Below are 18,479 nucleotides of genomic sequence, written 5' to 3'. Positions count from 1 at the left end.
AAGGTGCCTGATGCCCGAGACATTGTTTAATATTTTTTTTTTAAAATGCAGTTAAATGTGCAAAGGCATTGTAAGGCAAAACAGTAGCCAAAAAAAAGTTTTTTTTCCAGTTTTTCTGCTATTTTATCATTATCAACACTGCACATAGAAACTCAGAAGACATGCGTAGGTTCACTGGTGGTTTAGGGTAGCAAATAAAATGACTACATCATGACTCCTGGTTCCTATCACCACCACTATAAAGCAATCCAAATCAGTAATTTGCTCTACAATGAACCATTTTAGTCAAACCACCCTGAATAAATTAGCTTAGTTCACATCCCAACATTCAATTTATGCAGAATTTTTGAAAAATTAGTGGAATTCGCAACTGTTTTTTGTGTTTCCACTTATTCATCACTTTTGTCATTGTAATGTATTTTAAGGTATTAAAGAAAAATACTTTTTTCTATATTGTTCAGCTATTTTTTCCTTCATTTATCTGCTTTATTTACTGTATAATCATTTGTTGACTGTATGATGTTTTTACAAGTGTTTTCCTTTTTCCTTTTCATCACATTCACCTTTTATTATAATGATTCTTTTTCTCATTCTTCCCAGCTCTAAACTCAAACCAGCTCAACTGGATTTGCTGGCTTAAAAGGTTCTGCACAGTTTATGTCCTTCACTTGGCCTCTTCTGACAGAAGTCTAGGAGCCTAAGGCTCTTGAAGGAACTGCTAGCTGCTGGAGTGTCTGCAGCAGAGGAGGACGCTGCCCTGTGGATGAGGACCCAGATGGCACTCGGTCTGTCCAGCCTGGACCTCAGTGGCCTTTCCAGGGCCGTGCCAGCTGCCATGCTCACCCACAGAAATGGGCACAGACGGACTAAAGGGCTCCACCCTGACGACCAGCCTGAGGGAGGCCAGGCATCGCCATGGACACCACTGGCCTGTTTATGTCCAACACCAACAGCCATATTGGACAAATCGAGTCTGCTTAAAAATGCAGGCAAGATGACAGGGTGGGTTCAGAGTGGGTTCCATGAGAAGCATTTATAAGTGCGCAATATGAACTCTAAATTTATGTCTAAATGTTTTCTGCTGTCTATAAAATGACATTATAATTAAGACTTTGATTTTATCAGCCATGAAAACTCATGAGCACTGAAAACGGCGACAAATCTAGAAACCAATCCCCTGTAGTGGGGTCCAGTGGCATCGTTTATAGATGAAAATGTTAGAGATTTTAACATACTGGTGCACTCTGAGACTAAAATACAGAAATAACTGCAGTGGAATGATTTCCTTCATTGCTTTCAACAGCTGCGCTAATAGAAGTCCAAATATGGTACTGTTTTCGAGGTATTTTGACTCTGATCTGATAAAAATCTGCTGCGTGCTACACCAAGGTCAAAAAGTCAATGTGCACAAAAATTGGCAGGCATCATTTTTTGAGACCCCACATCTATTACAAATCAATACCATTCTAAAAACTTAGTTCCTTTGTGTTCTACTGCATATCTGTCAGGGCTCCAGTCCTTGTGGGCCAAAACACTGCACACTTCAGCGCGCTGCCTCATTAAACACACCTGATCAGGTAATTAGTAAGGCTTTCATGAACTGAATTCAGAACGTTAGATGAAGGTAAATGCTAGTCTCCGCCGTAATTTGGCCAGGAAGGTCCCCAGTTTGACATGCCTGCTCTACTGGCGATTTAATGTCGAAAAGTGCTTGGATCCCCGAAGGTTGCCATTTGCCATGTCATTTGTAGATGGTCGTTTAGCTCTAATAGCTACAAACTATGTAGGTTGACTGTCTTGGTTTCTAACAATAATAATTTATGCATTTTAACCTTTTTTCACCCATGATTAAAAAACTTAACACACTAAGCTACAACCAAAACTTTTTTTTCTAGAGACGGCAGATCAGTATCAAGCGTTTTAACTAGTAGCCACAACTTGTACAACACTTTGTGTTGGTTTTTGCTCTGATCCAACACTACAAATGTCTGTATAAATATTTAAATTGTGTGAACATTTTGTGTTGAATTTCTAAAAATGATTTAAGTAGTTTAAGTTAAAGTTTAAGAGTAATACGGCAAAAATACAAAATCATGAAACAAGCAAGATTTAGAAACCTGACAAGGACATGTTTGCCAACCAGTTAGAATGGACAAAATGTATTATTAGTTTTCATGTATTATTTCTAAAGACAAACTATTGAAAAAGAAACAAAGCAGAAAAAAACAAAACAATAGTGAAAAGTAAATGAATAACAATGACATAATAGACTAACATCCATTCAGCTTCTCAAAGCATACTGTAATGAAGTTCATCCACCCCTAATTTGTTTGGGCTTATGACTGTAGCCACTATATGGTTAAACCCATGAGACAGTCATCACTTTTATACTAATATACTCCCATGTCTATATGAATTTCCTCTGCTTGTAGCATAATGTGATGTAATGTCTATAATTGTGTAACAGGGCTAATAATAATAGAACCAAGTATAATGATTGCTGTAAGAATGCCATTAGTCACAGTCATCCAGTTCTCCTTGAGCCTGTCACTGCCTTCGTAGTGTGTCAGTGTCACTCCACATCACTATTATAGTGCTGACAACTCTTTTACACTCAACGGTGGCAACAGGAGCTAAAACTTCAGAGTCGTGTATAATTAGATACAAACATGTGTTAGCCATGCTTAATCCTATACAATTAAATCAGCTCAGCTCCGAGACGCGTCGACACAAATCACACACAGACGCAGACACACTGACTAGACATCAGAAACACCATCAAGTCATTTGTGCAAAAAGACGGCAGCCCCTTTGTGCCAGCAAACCTCATTTCTCCTCCATCCCTCTCTCTCTCTCTCTCACTCTCTCTCTCTCTCTCTCTCTCTCTCCCTCTCTCTCCCTCTCTCTCTCTCTCAAATTCATCTCTCGTTAATTATAAATCTCTGCCGATTATTCACAGCCAGTCTGGCTCGGCAGGGTAGAGGAGAGAGAGAAAGAAAGGGCGAGAGAGAGAATGAATGCTAGAAAGAAAGAAAGACGGAGAGAGAGAGAGAGAGAAGAGAGAGAGAGAGAAAGAGAGAGAGAGAAAGGGAGAGAGAGAGAGAGAGAGAGAGAGAGAGAGAGAGAGAGAGAGAGAGAGAGAGAGAGAGAGAGAGAGAGAGAGAGAGAGAGAGAGAATGAGCAGTCTGACCCGGTTTCTCCAGAGCCCAGTAGTAATGCAATGTGACACACTCAGAGTTCAGACCACAACACTACCAGCCTTTCACTCAACGCACCGCAGCTCAAACCAGTTCATCACGACTTACGACTTTCACTGGATGCAGATGAGCAAGACCAATCAGAAGCAACTAAACACCCATCTGAGCCTAGCCTTACAGTCTAGTTCCGGAGTGATCGGAGGCCTTAGGACAGGGGTCAGCCACTTGCAGCTCTTTTACTGCCCTGTTGTAGCTCCAGAGCAGAATTAGATTTTTGGGTAAAAATAAAATAATCCTCCTTTGTAGTAAAATAAAGCTCTGCTGCTCACAGTTTTAACAATAAATGCTCTTAAACGCTGAAGTTAAAGTAACCTACATCTGCTAGTTCACCAACTTTTGACCCTGAAAAAGTCGAACATTGAGAGACATTTTACAAGAAACTATTCTACTTTTGCAGAAAGTTTCCTGCCAGAGATGCAACAAAAGCGAGTATAGCCGAGTTAAAGCAGAGCAAAGTAAGTCTGCGTTTTTGCTTATATTTATTAGCCTACTGAGACATATTTACAGCCAAGATGGTAAAATGGATATAAAATGTTTGGTATCTCGGTTTGTTTCACTTCTGCACTGGAGTTATGAGGCTGATGTAGCTAACACTTAGTATAGAAAGACTGAATTATTTTATATAAGGTGAGCTTTACCCCACCAATTATCACTTACGTTACACTTATACTAACGGTCAAACCTTATTCTCTGCTAAATTCGTTTGCTATCCGGCACTGACCAGAGGAGGATGGGTTCCCCTTTTGAGTCGTGGTTCCTCTCAAGGTTTCTTCCTCTTGCTCTTAGGGAGTTTTCCCTTGCCACTGTCGCCATTGGCGACGCTCATGGGGGCTCAGGGCCGGATTTTTTTTTCTGCAAAGCTGCTTTGTGGCAACACCTGTTGTAAAAGGCGCTGTATAAATAAACTAACTGGACTTGACATGAATCATCACACAACTGCCCCGAACTGTGTTGAGCTGCTAGACAAAAATAACAAAAGTATGGATGGATTTCAGCCTTCAGAACGGCTGCTATCCCAGCCTTTAGCTATGCAGTATAATGTGGCTAAGCATGCAGTTTGCATGATGCTAATAAGTGCACTTCAAGTAAAGAAACTAAAGAAGCAAGCAAGTCTTGGCTGACTGACCACATCTGGGGAAATATGAAAGTTGAGTAAGTCTGATTTTTGACTGAATTATTCCTTTAGTGGCCATTCATAGCACGGAAGTCCCCTCAGCCTCTCCAACACAAATGGAGGGAGAATAGAAGTCAGCAGGCCTGTTTGGTTGCACTCAAAGGCAACGTTAGACCCCAAACAGGGAAACCCAAAGCATTTTATTGCCAGGAAACAATCGATGGAGGTGCCAACACAAACGTGCCACATTCACACTCCCTCATTCACACTCTCCTCTCGTTCTCTCGCAGACGTGCATAAACTGCACACAGGTAGGCAGAGCAGCGTGGCTGAGGAAAAGGGATTAAACGGCCTGAGCTGCAGGGTCTGGCAGCAGCCGCGGTGCTTACAGAGCGCTAAGTGGGTTAAAGTACACACACACACACACACACACACACACACACACACACACACACACACACACACACACACACATCAGCGGCCTGTCCGACCCGACTCGCTCATCAAAGAGCTCTTCTGTGAGCCGGCCGGAGTCGCGTACACCGCAGAGTATATGGGGCAGGCATACAAACTTCCTTGATCCCAGGTGTTGTGGTTTTTACTGGACAGCTGAGGCTACTCCTCTTCCTCCCTCGCTCGCTCTTTCTCCCTGTCCTTTACTCTCCCTCCCTCGCTTTTTCGCTCCAGAACGAGGCTCACGTTCAAAGAACCCGCAAGGGTTGAAAATGACTTATTTCCGATTTCCGAGTTCCGACTTCCCACTTCCGAGGCAAGTCGAACGCAGAATAAGGCGGCTCTTTACTGCCCTGTTGCGGCTCCACAGCAGAATTAGATTCATAGGTAAAAATAAAATAATCCTCCTTTACAGTAAAATAAAGCTCTGCTGATCGTTCAACACAGTTTAACAGTAAATGGTCTTAAATGCTGGAGTTAATGTAGAACTGCTAATTCACCCTTTAACCCTGAAGATCAGCGCACAGCCTGCTGGTCACCATAGCAACACAGACAACAATCTTGCCCAGCTAGTAGTTAACGAAACGGCAAAGAGAAAGATTTAAGACGAACATCGATAATTTGGAGACGAATGGGTTTATTTGCATTATAATCACTCCAGCTGGTTTCCTGATACGTTTAATCTGCAGAAACTGTCAAACACTGAAAAGTTTGTGAAGCTGAGGTCATCTTCTCATTCGCCAGCTTCTTGATCAAATTTTCCCGTTCCACCTTAAATGGTGCTGCAGTTACATTCTGGCGCGTCAGGCACCATTTAAGGCGGAACGGAAGCTGGCGAATGAGAAGCGACTTCAACCTCGTAAAAAAATCAAACGTTGAGAGACATTTTACAAGAAACTGTTCTACTTTTGCATTAAAGTTTCCAGCCGGGGATGTGAGAAAAGCAGCTACAGCTGAGCTAAAGCTTAAAGCAGAGCAAAGTCTGCTTTTTTGTTTATATTTTTTAGCCTATACTAGAACATCAGCACATACTGAGACATGTTTACAGCCAAGCTGGTAAAATGGACATAAAGTTTGTGGCTCCCAAGGTGGTTTGATTTTTTGTTGAGAGGACAAAATGGCTCTTCTGAACATTTGGGTTGCCGCCCCCTGACCTATAGTCAAGAGATTATGCCAAATCCTGGCAACCAAAAAAAAATAAAAAATATCGATCAATTATGAAAATATTGCATTTTTGTCAATACCAATCAAACTGGGACTTGTCAATATCAGTCAACCAATATATCGGCCGGGCTGTTTTATATATGCTTAAACACTGGCAAGAATCAAAAACATTCCATTAGGCTTTCTTAAAGGAGTAGACCCTTGGTGTCTTGCTGAGAATGTGGCCGTCCTGTGATTTTCTCCTGATCATAAGGGTCATCTGGACAGATCTACCATAGATTTTTCACCCCATATTTTCCTTAGCTGTTTTTTAATGTGACATTGTCGATAAACACTACTAAAAACTGTGTAGTGTGGCACCAATTTCAGTACACAAGTCTGTACACGATATAGCCAAGCACTACCAGTGCTGAGAGTGGTACCTTACATTTGAAGGAGAAATACCTTCTTTACATGAGCTCAGTGTAATTTGTTACAGCTTAGTAAGAGATCACACATCATCTGCAAATACACCACATGTTTAGCCTTTAAATCCCTTACAACAAACAAGATGGCCCAAATCTGATCTTTTTTTTTTCCATATGTGACACAGATGTGTGTCAGTGTGAACAGCAAAAAACGCATTGAATCTGACATTTTCAATTCCGATTTGAGACGCTTTCATGTGTGGTACTGAAATCCGATATGTATCCGATCTGCGGCAATACGACTCAGTCTGAACAGCCAGATCGGAATTCATGCGACTTTTATGTCAGATCAACTCGACATTTGTCATAATTTCATGCTGCTGAACCCTCCGGGTGCGACTGGCGTTCGCTGGCCGTCATGATTGTTCACCTCTGGACGAGCCACGTGAAGCACAGTTCTTTTGCGCATGCGGGTCAGTTTGGGAGCTGATCAGTTCAGACTGATGTCGCATACAGATCACATTTAAAAGATGTTGCGAACAGCCAAACAAAAAAATCGGATTTGGTGAGAAAATCAGATTTGGGCCACTTTTACCTGCTGTGTAAACGTAGCCTTAGTATCAGAGGCGCTTGAAACAACCACGCAAAGTCAGAGCAATACAGAGCAGACACAGTAAGAAAGTCACCGAGTTCACCGCTCCTGATATCTCCTCTTGCTGTGTTGTGATTTCTTACAGTTTTCATTGTGTTATCATAAGTTTGATAGGGATCACTACCAGACCTATGAGTTACCACTTTAAGGCGCTGTTATCATTTAGTCTGGAAAAGTACAGGCAGACTTTGGACTTCTTAGCTGCAACATGTTTCCTTGACAGGAACTATTTCAGGGCTGTAAAACAACACTTTGCATTTGCATGTCCCAATACACTATTCTGCATACCTACGGAGTGAAACTGAAAACGTCTGGCTCCTTAAGACTGCTTTTCCCACTATTTAGAGGCCCATGTCAAATAATGACCAACCCAAAAAAGTCCACCACAACATTAAGCGTTAATGTACCAGCCTTAAGTGGAGGAAAACAGTGCTGTGTTTGAAAAATAAACACTAGCTAATACTGTGGCTGATACTTCCAAATAGTTTGACTCAGTCTGGATCAGCAGCCCAATAACGCTCACAAACACTCCCAGGCAGACTTGCTCGTAACCCCCGTTTCTCACACCGCAGCCTCGACACAGCGGTAACATGAGGACACACTGCTACATTGTTAACTGCCAAGGCCACACACTAGAATCACTGAGTAAAGCTAAGTAGGCCAGGCCAAGGAAGACAGGAATGCTGTGTGACGGTGGTGGCGTTACTGAACTATGACTGTGCTACAGCTTTCTTTAGCATCTACACTCCACTCAAAAGCTTTATTATAGACCTTCACTTCTGTTCAAAAGTGAATCATCGCTAAACGTTCACCGTTTTCAGGAAGATAAAACTAACCGCACTCTTCAGATTAAAGGTGCCATAAAGAGTTCTTTGGAACAATTACATCAAGGAACCATTTTCAGTTCCCTAAGGGGGTTTTCCAGTCCACATTCAAAGACAAGAACCGGCCCCCAAATAGAACTTGGTCTAGGTCTACATATATATATATATATATATATATATATATATATATATATATATATATATATATATATATATATATAAATAAAAATATACACACACACACACAATATATATATATATATATATATATATATATATATATATATATATATATATATATATATATATATATATATATACAGACCTAGACCAAGTTCTATTTGTTCCATTTTGGGCCGGTTCTTGTTTTTGAATGTGGACTGGAAAACCCCCTTAGGGAACTGAAAATGGTTCCTTGATGTAATTGTTCCAAAGAACTCTTTATGGCACCTTTAATCTGAAGAGTGCAGTTGGTTTTATCTTCCTGAAAACGGTGAACATTTAGCGATGATTCACTTTTGAACTATAATACAGCTTTTTATCTTTAATGAGTCCACAACCATCTCAAAATAAGAAATAGTAGATAGATCGACTAGATTTAAGATCATTTCACTTCAAATCTGGGCTTAAAAATGAATGACTTCAATCTCAGTGGGTGGGGCTAACCTGCTGTAGCCTGAATAGATGGATATATGAAATTCTGTTGTTTTTTTTGTGACATTACAAAACCAACAGCAGGCTGTTTTTGCTGTTTACTTTAACAATGTTTACTCACTACAGCAAACTCATGTATTTAAAGGCAGGTGGTCTGTGATCTGGGCCTTTTAGTACATTGCAAAGTACACCACACTCGTGATATACAGCAATACAATCCCAATCTGGTCGTTTCTCCATACTGTGCAGCCCAGCCGGCAGTAGCCAGATCCAGGCAAGGGACGGCCACTCCCTTCCTCTGGCCCGGTGGGGAGGTGCCAGGTGGTTGGTCGCTGAGGTGAATAGCTTGGGTCTGTTCATCCAGGCCAACAAAGACAGCCCTGTATTTACTGACAGACATAAAGGAGAAAGGTGTGGCCGCTTTTCAGCACTTCATTTCACTGTATGTGTGTATGTGTGTGTGTGTGTGTGTGTGAGAGAGAGAGAGAAACAGAGGGGAGACAGGCTGAAATGGACTGTTTTGTGTTTGTGTATGTTTAGGGGGCGGGGGTGTTTAGAAAAAGGAAAAAACAGAAAAAAAAAACACGTCACAAGACTCTTGTCCCTGAGTCTGCCGGACTCCCAGGTGACGAGCTCTGTGCATTGAAAGGTTCTGCTCTGGGTGAAGGGTGGGCGATACGACAGTACGGTATCATTATCATGATGAAGTACATCACAGTTAACTCTTCTGAAAATACTGCAGGTGAAGTCAAAACGAGGTTTAGAAGAGGCTCCTAAGTGGCCCAGACATGAATGTCTGGACCCCTCGTCCATTTAGGAGGTTAAATCCTGAGCAAAATTGGCCCAGTTTAATTGAATGCACTTATGTGTAGTATGTTAAACAATAAATAAAAAACATGCTCTCCATAATCCAATCATTATCTGATTCTTTAAATAGTCACGGAAACAGCATACTCAGATAAAGAGAGCTGGATTTTAGCTCAGTAATCAGATTTCTCAGTGTGTAAACTCTTACTCTGATTTCTTTCGGATTTCTCAGTCAAAAAAGACGGCGGTACCAGAAATAAGCAAGCAGGGTTGCCGCGAGACGCAGCAAAACACTTTTGGAGTGACGATAAAACTAAATACATGCTTGACAAAATCAAGGATTTGAAATATTCTTCATCTTCTAGATGATGTCTGTTCATATTTTCAGATAAAGTGGCGCGGTGTTTTAAAAAAGCTGCGGCATGAAGTTTGACTTTTACATTATGCTTACATCACGTCGTCTTCTGTGAGTTTATTGGCTGGTTGCAAAGCAGAAATCTGATTACTGTCTGACTCATGCAGACCTGGAGTTTCCCCATTGTCTGATTACTCAAGTGCATGTAAACGCATTGATCAGAATTACTGACAAAATCTGATTTTCTGCAGTTATCTGATTATTGAGTGCATGTAAACGCACTCATTGTCAGTCATAGACTGTGATGGAATCTAAAGAGCCCATAACACTAAAAACCAACTACAATAAACTGTGCAATGTAAACAATGTTAAAGTCTTAAAATGAATCATTCACTTCAGTCCAGACAATCCATATATGGAAACTACGCTAACAGCCTGTTTTGAATTCACTGCTTTCTGTGATGTCACAAAAAAACAATGCATTTATACATGTCTGCCTATTCAGCCCACAGCAGTTTAGCCCCGCCCATTTATGTTAAAGTTGTAAGGAACGTTTTGGCCCAGACCGCTTTATGAACAATGTACAGTGTAGAGCGGCCTATCAGAGCAGAGCTTATTTACATACATCAGTCTTAAAGGTACAGTGACCATGTCTAATTCTAAAGGCTATTACACACCGACACAGCACAAAAACACACAATATCCATTTCCACATAGGCTATAACTCAGATGTCTGCAGTCCAGTTTGAGCTTCGTCTGACCTGCTTTTTGGAGATTCTGATCCTTTTAACGTTTGTGAAAAGGTTCTATTTGACAGAGGCGACCGTGATTGGTCAGAGAGTTCATGTCACCGGCAAAGTTCACAAAAATTGAACAGAAGGTGAATAAAATGTCACATTTTCACCGTCTGGAAAATCACGCTTGGTGTGCAATATACGGTCAGTCACGCACGTAGTCAAAATGATTTAATGACGTCTGAATAAAGCACACAAATAAACCATGCTCCGTGTGTAAAGGCCTTTAGGCTTAAAGAGAGGTTAGAGTGGAAAATGCTCACGTTAAAATCATGAAATCATGAAAAATTTGTGCTTAAGCCCAACAAAAAGAGTGAACATCATTAGGAAAAAAAGAGACAGAAACAGAAAACAGTAGGATATGGATATGAAATATGACTTATTGTGAAACGTCTTCAGTATTGAGATACTGTATTTTTGCCATGTTGCACATCCTACTGTGGACAGACAATTTACAGACAGCAGGCTTAACTCAGGACAAACTCAGGACAAACTCAGGACAAACTCAGGATGCAGCATTTTAAAGTCTCAGAGTGGATTCATCCCCCAAAACTGTGCTTCTCCATCACCCCCCTCTGCTTCCGCCATATGTTTCCAATACACTACAGCATGTAAAGGCAGTGTAGCTTCCTCTTAAACATGCTCCCAATCAAAGGTCTGCAGCAGTGATAAAAATCTGTGCTGTGTGGAGAGGCATGCTCGGCATGTTCGGGGGTGCTTCTCTCAGGTGGAGTTTGGCTGGACGTTTCACTGGGAAGGCGTGACCGGACAAACGCGTTTTCCTCAGCAAGGATGTTCGAGCAACTACTATGACTTTACTTTGTCTTCCAACATGTTCCAACGCTGCTGTTGGAACAAAACCTCATATCTCCAAAATGGTAACTTTACAGGAGAAGGAAAAAACATACTTCACTTTTGATGTAAGTCAATGGAACCAGACTTTTTTCCCCCAAGTCATTTTGGGCCGTTTCTACTGGTTCATTCATCATGAGATTGACATACAATGTAAAGGACAACATTTCAAATGGCATTTTGGCATTTTCAAATTATGCCAAACACTGAAAAACAGCAAAAATGGAGAGCAATTCAAAATGTAAGTCAACAGGAATTCTATACATTATTATAAACATAAGCATTTACAATACAAATATTTCGAGTTTTTTCATTTTTCCATTTATGGTTTTTGAAGGATAAAAGAGGGACGTTTTATATCCAGATTTTAGACAGACAGACAGAAGGAATGCATGACTAGAATCATCCAAGATCTACACAGGCAGACTTCTCCGCCAAACACGTAACTGAGAATCCGCCAATGTATTTATTTTGATTTTGGCTGATCTGCTTGGCAACTGTATGATGCAAATAACGTGAAGCAGGTAAGTGTGATAAGTGCTCTCGGGCTGTACTGGAATGCTGCTGCTGCAGCACCTGAACCAAAACAGCCCACTGCCTCTTACTTTCAATGATTTTATTTAAATGCTAATTAAAGGATTTAACTGAAGCTATTTAAAGAATTTTTTCAATTACGACTTTAAAATGCCATTTTGGCCTGTTAAAGAGTAAATCATGGTATCTATATCACAACTAACACAAAGTACTGGCAGTGTGATTAATGTATTTATTTAGCCCACACAATGAGTGCGTATATATGCACTCAATAACCTGATCGTAATCGGATGTCTGCAGTTATGCGATTATTCAAATGGTCATGTAAACACCATACTCCGATCTAGAAATCTGATAAAGAGAGCTGGAGGTTTCTCAGTGCATGTAAACTCTTACTCTGATACTTTCGGATTTCTCAGTCTGCGCATGCGCAAGAACAGACGCTGGATGTCGCGAGACGCAGCAAAACACTGTTGGAGTGACGCTGAAACCAAACATTAAATAAATTATGTATTTTCATATTTTTAGGTAAAGTGGCGCAATGTTTAAAAAAAGCTGCGGTATGAAGTTTGAGACTATTATGTTTGCGTCACGTCTTCTTCTGTGAGTTTATTGGCTGGTTGCAAAGCAGAAATCTGATTACTGTCTGACTCATGTAGACCTGGAGTTTCCCCATTATCTGATTACTCAAGTGCACGTAAACGTGTTGATTGGATTATTGACAAAATCTGATTTTCTGCAGTTATCTGATTATCTGATGAAGTGCATGTAAACGCACTCAATGTGAGCTTCGGGTTAAAAACCAAAACCAAAAAAAGTCCACAGGCTAATGAGGCTGTACAGAAATCAGAATTAGAACTGGCATTAAAAACTATATGGATCACTACACTTCTTATTTTCAGTTAGTAAATCAACAAAATATGGAATGATAACCGATACATTACCAGATGCCTGACAATACATGCATATATGCAACTGAGTATTTATACACAATTTAAATCGAGGCCCTCATTAATGACACAAAAAAAAAATCTAATTAATATTTTTGGCTTGTATAATGTAAAAAAGTGTCACTTAAACCCAAACAAAATGTGGTAATAAGCAATTAAACTGGTTTTATTCAACACCAAACAAATACTTTGAATGAAGTAATGCCAGGAAGCGTGCTGAAAGTAACGAGGTTCCATTTCCATAATCGATTAAATCAGTTCATCATGGCTTTGATTAATCGATCGGGGGAAAAAAGTGCAGCCAGTAGTCTGTGAATAACTAAACATCTTAAGTCAAAAACAATGTTTCTTTAACAAATCACGAACACAAGTCTTGCTCCTCCTCTTTTCAAGATCAACAGTGCCACAACACGCCTTCCACAGTGCCTCCAAAACGCTCTGACTCAGTGTGAAAAACAGAAAACACAGCTTTTAAAACGTCCACCCCGGAGAGCTTTTTCCAAAAGCCCAGTTTTAGTGAACTCCGTATCCGCGAGGACGAGCAGGTCTGTGCGCATCAGTGCGATAGCGATGAATAAGTACAATTTAGCCAGGCAGTTCAGATGAAAACGCAGCTCATTCATTCAGCCAACAGGTTTACTTTGCTTTAGCAAAACAGAACTTCCTGAAAAGCAGACAAACATTAACTTTAATCTTCTGACTTTTGAGTCCATAACCCTGAACTGAGGTCTCCACACTCTGTGACCTTCCTCCATTCAGGTGACGTAAATGATGAGTGCAAATGTGATCATGGCAATAAAGTCCATTAGCTGTCGCCGCCCTGATGCAAAGCAAAATTTTGTTTAGAAGAACGAAATTTCACATCAATTCAAACTTCAAAAAACTTCAAAATCAACTTCTGCCACTTTTTTACAGTGTGTGTATTGTTCCAGGTGAACTAACGGACAGAACGTGAAGTACAAAGTTGCTGACTTAACAATGCAGTGCTTTAGTTTAGATCAGGGGTGCCCAAATGTTTTGTCTTGGGGGGCCAAAATACAATATTTAAGGTGGGCTGAGGGACAAAAAGACAATACAGTATACAAATAAAGATGGTAGGTAGGCTTTAAATCGAGTTGTATTTGTATTTGTATAACATGTATTTTATAATGATAATCATATATTTTGACATCATTTGAAAAAACCTGTTACTCTTTACATTGTATGTAAATTTCACAATGAGAAAGAAACGGTTCAAAATAACTTGGAAAAAAGTCTGGTTTCACTGACTTACATTAAAAGTAAAGTAGGTTTTTTTCTTCTCCTGTAAAGGTTTTGTTCCAACAACAGCGTTTTATATATATATATATATATACACACATACACACACACACACACACACACACACTAAACTATGCAGTGCAGGGGGCTTCAAGCCTGGAGTCTGAAAACGCTGAATTAAAGGTCTGTGTGTCTCTCGTCGTTCTTAGTTTCTGTCGCATCTTGCAGGTGAATCATTCACAAAGCAGTGAATTGGACACACTGCACTAGCGCAGTCACTCCCTGATTCGGTATACATATGTCAACTTTGGTAGGGCTATTTGGACATTTCCAGCCCTTAAAAGGTGCACACAGTATGTCAGACTCATACAGTGAGTCCTTAAAGGTAAATTCACTGTTTCCATGGAGCACCTGCATTATAAACAGGCTCTGCGTGCACCTTCTGCTCTCATGCCAGTCATGTGCAGTATGAGTTTATCACAGGCCACTAAAGAGCAGCCAGCACAGCGAAACTGAAAACAGAGATAGCAGCAGCAACAGCCTCTCTCAGACATGTGACAGGGCTGTTTTGACAATATCTGCTACAGGCAATGTTTCTGTACAGGACCAACTGCAGCTACCAACTTACTGGAGTCGTGTCATAAACAAGCTTTTTTAAAACTCGCTCAGGATTCGGACATCTGGCTTAAAAACTGGTGCGGTTTCAGCCGTTGCTGTAAGTGGTCAATAATTCACGGTGTTATCTCTTCCTCTTCAGCCACAGGGACCTGTCTGATTCCTTAAACACATCAATTTATAATGTCACATGCACAGCACTAAATTACAGGGTCTTTATGCTAATAATGGAGCAGCCTCAGCCTCAGATGCTCCGCCCACACGTACATGTCAGTTCCATTCTGATTGGCTATTTGCATGTCCAGGTGCTTTTTTAAGGTTTGCTTTTTTCCCGCTCTGCACATCATGACAGCGAAAACATCTAGGTATCCTAGGGTTTCAGTCAGTGCTTTTTCTGTTGGGGCCACCATATTTGGGACCAAATTTCTGGTTTCGCTGCTCCTCACGGACTAAAACTAATCACCTTACTTTGGAAGAGGAAAAACGTTACCTCGGCAAAGTTGATAAAACAGGCTGTGATCCTTATACAGTTTCCCCCCGAACTCCTGGCCCCACTTAAACTGGCGTAAAGCTACCAAATTTGTGTTTCCTGACATTTACATTCATCTCATTCTCAGCCCCTCTCCTTATTCTGATCTCTTAAAGCATTTAAAAGCACAGAAGCCCACCGGCTCTTCACGTCAGGGTGGGTAAAGGATCTCATGGTGTTGTGTAAAGAGGAGAAAAACTCTGCCATCATAGGAGGGTAACGACATCAGGTAATTAACACAGATGTCAACACTGTCAGCCTTTAGATAACCTTAGCTAACGTTATCAGCCGAGAGATAAACAGTCGTCCCCCTAACGGAGCTGCAGACAGCCGGTATAACTTCACTCTCTGTTTCTGGAGATTTAAATGACGTTTGAATAGAGAAACATAATTGCATAACTGTGGTTTCCCTGGTTAAAATACCTGATATTATTAGCTAATTAATCCCTTCTTGAGCTGAACGAGGTGTGAACAGCAGAGAAACACTGAACTATACAGTGCAGGGGTGATAACACACGACCTCGAGTGTTCTACTGTTTTTATACAACGGTTAAATAAATACAGTAATAAATTAATAAACTGGGCTGTGAACGCGGCGTTTAATATGTTTTAATGTTTGCAGTTCCTTCACCAAATTATAGTTCCTTAACAAGCAGCTTGTTGCTAACGAGCTCCGCCCACTCGCTGCACAGCCGGCCGTTCATTCTCCAGCTCCACACAGACCAACTGACAGTTTGGGAGTTTAGTGTAGCCTCGTCTTCAGAGTCTGACCAAATCGGCTGTCGGTCAAATGTGATCTTAAAAGTGTCCATTTTCTGTTTGTGGCAAAGTAAGAAGTAAAAACGTTCAAATGGCTTGAGCGTCTCCTACAGCTGTCAAAGTCGTTGCTTAGCAACAGCGTCTCGGTGGAGTGATACAGTTAAAAAACGTGATGTTATGGCGAAATAACAGCACGCTTAGATGCTTCTCAACCAATCAGCTTACGTGGCCGGAACTAACTGTTGTATAAAGTGTGACGTCACGTGAAACGCGAGAATAGATGCAGGTTTAGGTTGAAAAAAGTTTGTTGAGTTCACATCATATTTTTGAATGTCATTCAGGAATAAGAGAGAGAAGAATATGCATTATCAACATGACAACTGCCGTCAGAGTCTAATCTACTAGTCATTACAGCCCTGCTTGCTTGTCAAAAGTCAAATTAAATGAGTATTTGGACATCTGGCGTAAACGCTGGTACCGTTTGAGCTGTTGCTGTGAGTGGTCAATAATTGATGGTGTTTTATCTCTCTTTGGCGGTCTCATTCCTTAAACACATCAATTTATAATGTCACTCATGGGCAGTCCATTAAAGCCTTTTTTAACAGCGGGTGCTGAGGCAAGAACGCCTCTGAAAGGGAAAGGGAGGGCGCAGAGGGGAGAGTGGGGGATAAAAGGGGGGGTTAAGGGTGAAGTAAATGGGGCAGGGTAAACGCCTGCAGACTCCCTATGGGGCTGCAACACATTCCTGTCAGATTGAGACGTGGGAACCAGTCTGAAAGGCCACACCCCTCCATAAGAAAGAGACTGAGTGTTTTCAGACCGTGCAGGAATTCAGTTTCCACGCACGGGTCAGACCACATTAAATTCATGTCATGTTTAATACGCTCTCCTCAGGACACCCCATGCGAAGCTGTCGGAGCGGGACGGGTCGGGTCGGCCAATAAGGCGCGCTTGTTACCGTGACCTTGATCCTGACAGGGAAAAGCATCTGCGTGCCACAGGCAACGTCTCAATCACAAACGCGAACACACAAACACGCGCCGCAGGGCGGCTACCCCACCTGAGCCCGACAGGACCCGACATGAACGGACAGGACGGCGCTAATTCTTACGCTCATCAATCGGATGTATTTAAGGCTCAGATGTCATTTCATATCATCACTGTCACAACCAAACCTCATGATTATCTTCATATTTTTATTTTTTTTTACACCATCTGAAAAAATCCAGCTTCTTTTTATGATGTGTTAATATTTCTTGATGAACGCACCAAATAAAAATGCCCAAAATAATATGTAGGGCTGTCATGATCAAGTTTTAGCCAGCAATTAATTGTCATATCAATAATTGCGATTAACGACTGAATTGTTATTTCTATTTCAGTATATGCATCTATTAATGTGCAAGTGGCAAATTGGCTTATTAGTCGTCTTGCTTTCTAGCTATGTTTACTAGGTAGCTAACACCAGCAGCACTGTCAAATTGGTATACTGCACTTTCGGGGGTGCACACACTCTCACAGGAATGTCTCAGTTACGGAGAATCATGCATAGAGTCAAGTTAGGCTGGACCTACACTACACGATTTTTTTGTCAGATGTTAAGCCCGATTTGCCCCATGCGACAAATTTTCACAATCTGAAGCGATTTTCCAGTTCGGGAGCTCGATCGGAAGCGACTGACAGTGTGGATGATCTGTTAGTTTGAGAGAAGAAACAAGTAAATCTTTAACCCTCCGGTCGAAATCTGAAGCGATTGGAGGCCCTCCAACTTATTTACTTTTTTTCTTGAGAGTGAAAATATAAGCCATGCATGCTAAAATATTAGCTACATAGCTAACAAATAAACTAACATTACCTCCGCTTCCATGACACGAAGTCCACTGGCTACGTGACGTCAAATGCTTCCTCTTTTGTCTAATTACACACTATGAACTCTTACGTCTCTAAATAGTCATGGATGTCGAAAAAAATCGCACAGTAAATCTGAATTTTTACATAACACATTCTCTTATTTAAAAAGCTTGAGATGTCTGAACTCCAGAGGGCACTGTAGAGTCTACGCCTAATGTTTTGGTAACAGGTACATATTTGGTAATTCCAATTAAGGAAAGACGTCTAAAGAGTAACGCACACCAGCCGAGAAGCGCCACGCAGCAGACAGTAAAGCACAGATAAAGCACACAGGAAGCACCGCAGAGAAGGCCGCTCAACAACAAGCTCAGGCTCACTTACGTTTGGGCTAATGGAGAAGTTGTGTAAATGTGACTACTCAGCTTTAAAGGCCCATATCCTACACGTATTTTATCTTCATATCTTTTATCTTTATAAACCAAAATCAGTCAAAATTCATTTTTACATGATCATTTTCCAGCCTCTGTTCATCCCTTAAACAGGCTGTTTTTCTAACTGTCCCTTTAAGACTGATATATGTAAATGAGCTTTGTTCTCATTGGCTGTCCTGTATTGTTCTTCATGTTAAAAGCAGTCTGGGCTAAAACA

At 41.0% G+C, this 18,479-nt stretch overlaps 1 protein-coding gene across 2 annotated transcripts in view; it reads right to left on the bottom strand.

Annotated features, from left to right (window-relative positions):
- Positions 1-18,479, bottom strand: part of sipa1l3 (signal-induced proliferation-associated 1 like 3) — a 160,783-nt gene that overhangs the window by 121,560 nt on the left and 20,744 nt on the right. The window lies entirely within an intron of this gene.

The sequence above is a fragment of the Colossoma macropomum genome, unplaced genomic scaffold (genome assembly GCF_904425465.1).
Source record: "Colossoma macropomum unplaced genomic scaffold, Colossoma_macropomum, whole genome shotgun sequence".
Taxonomy (NCBI): Eukaryota; Metazoa; Chordata; class Actinopteri; order Characiformes; family Serrasalmidae; genus Colossoma; species Colossoma macropomum.
This window is presented reverse-complemented; position numbering and strand designations above follow the sequence as displayed.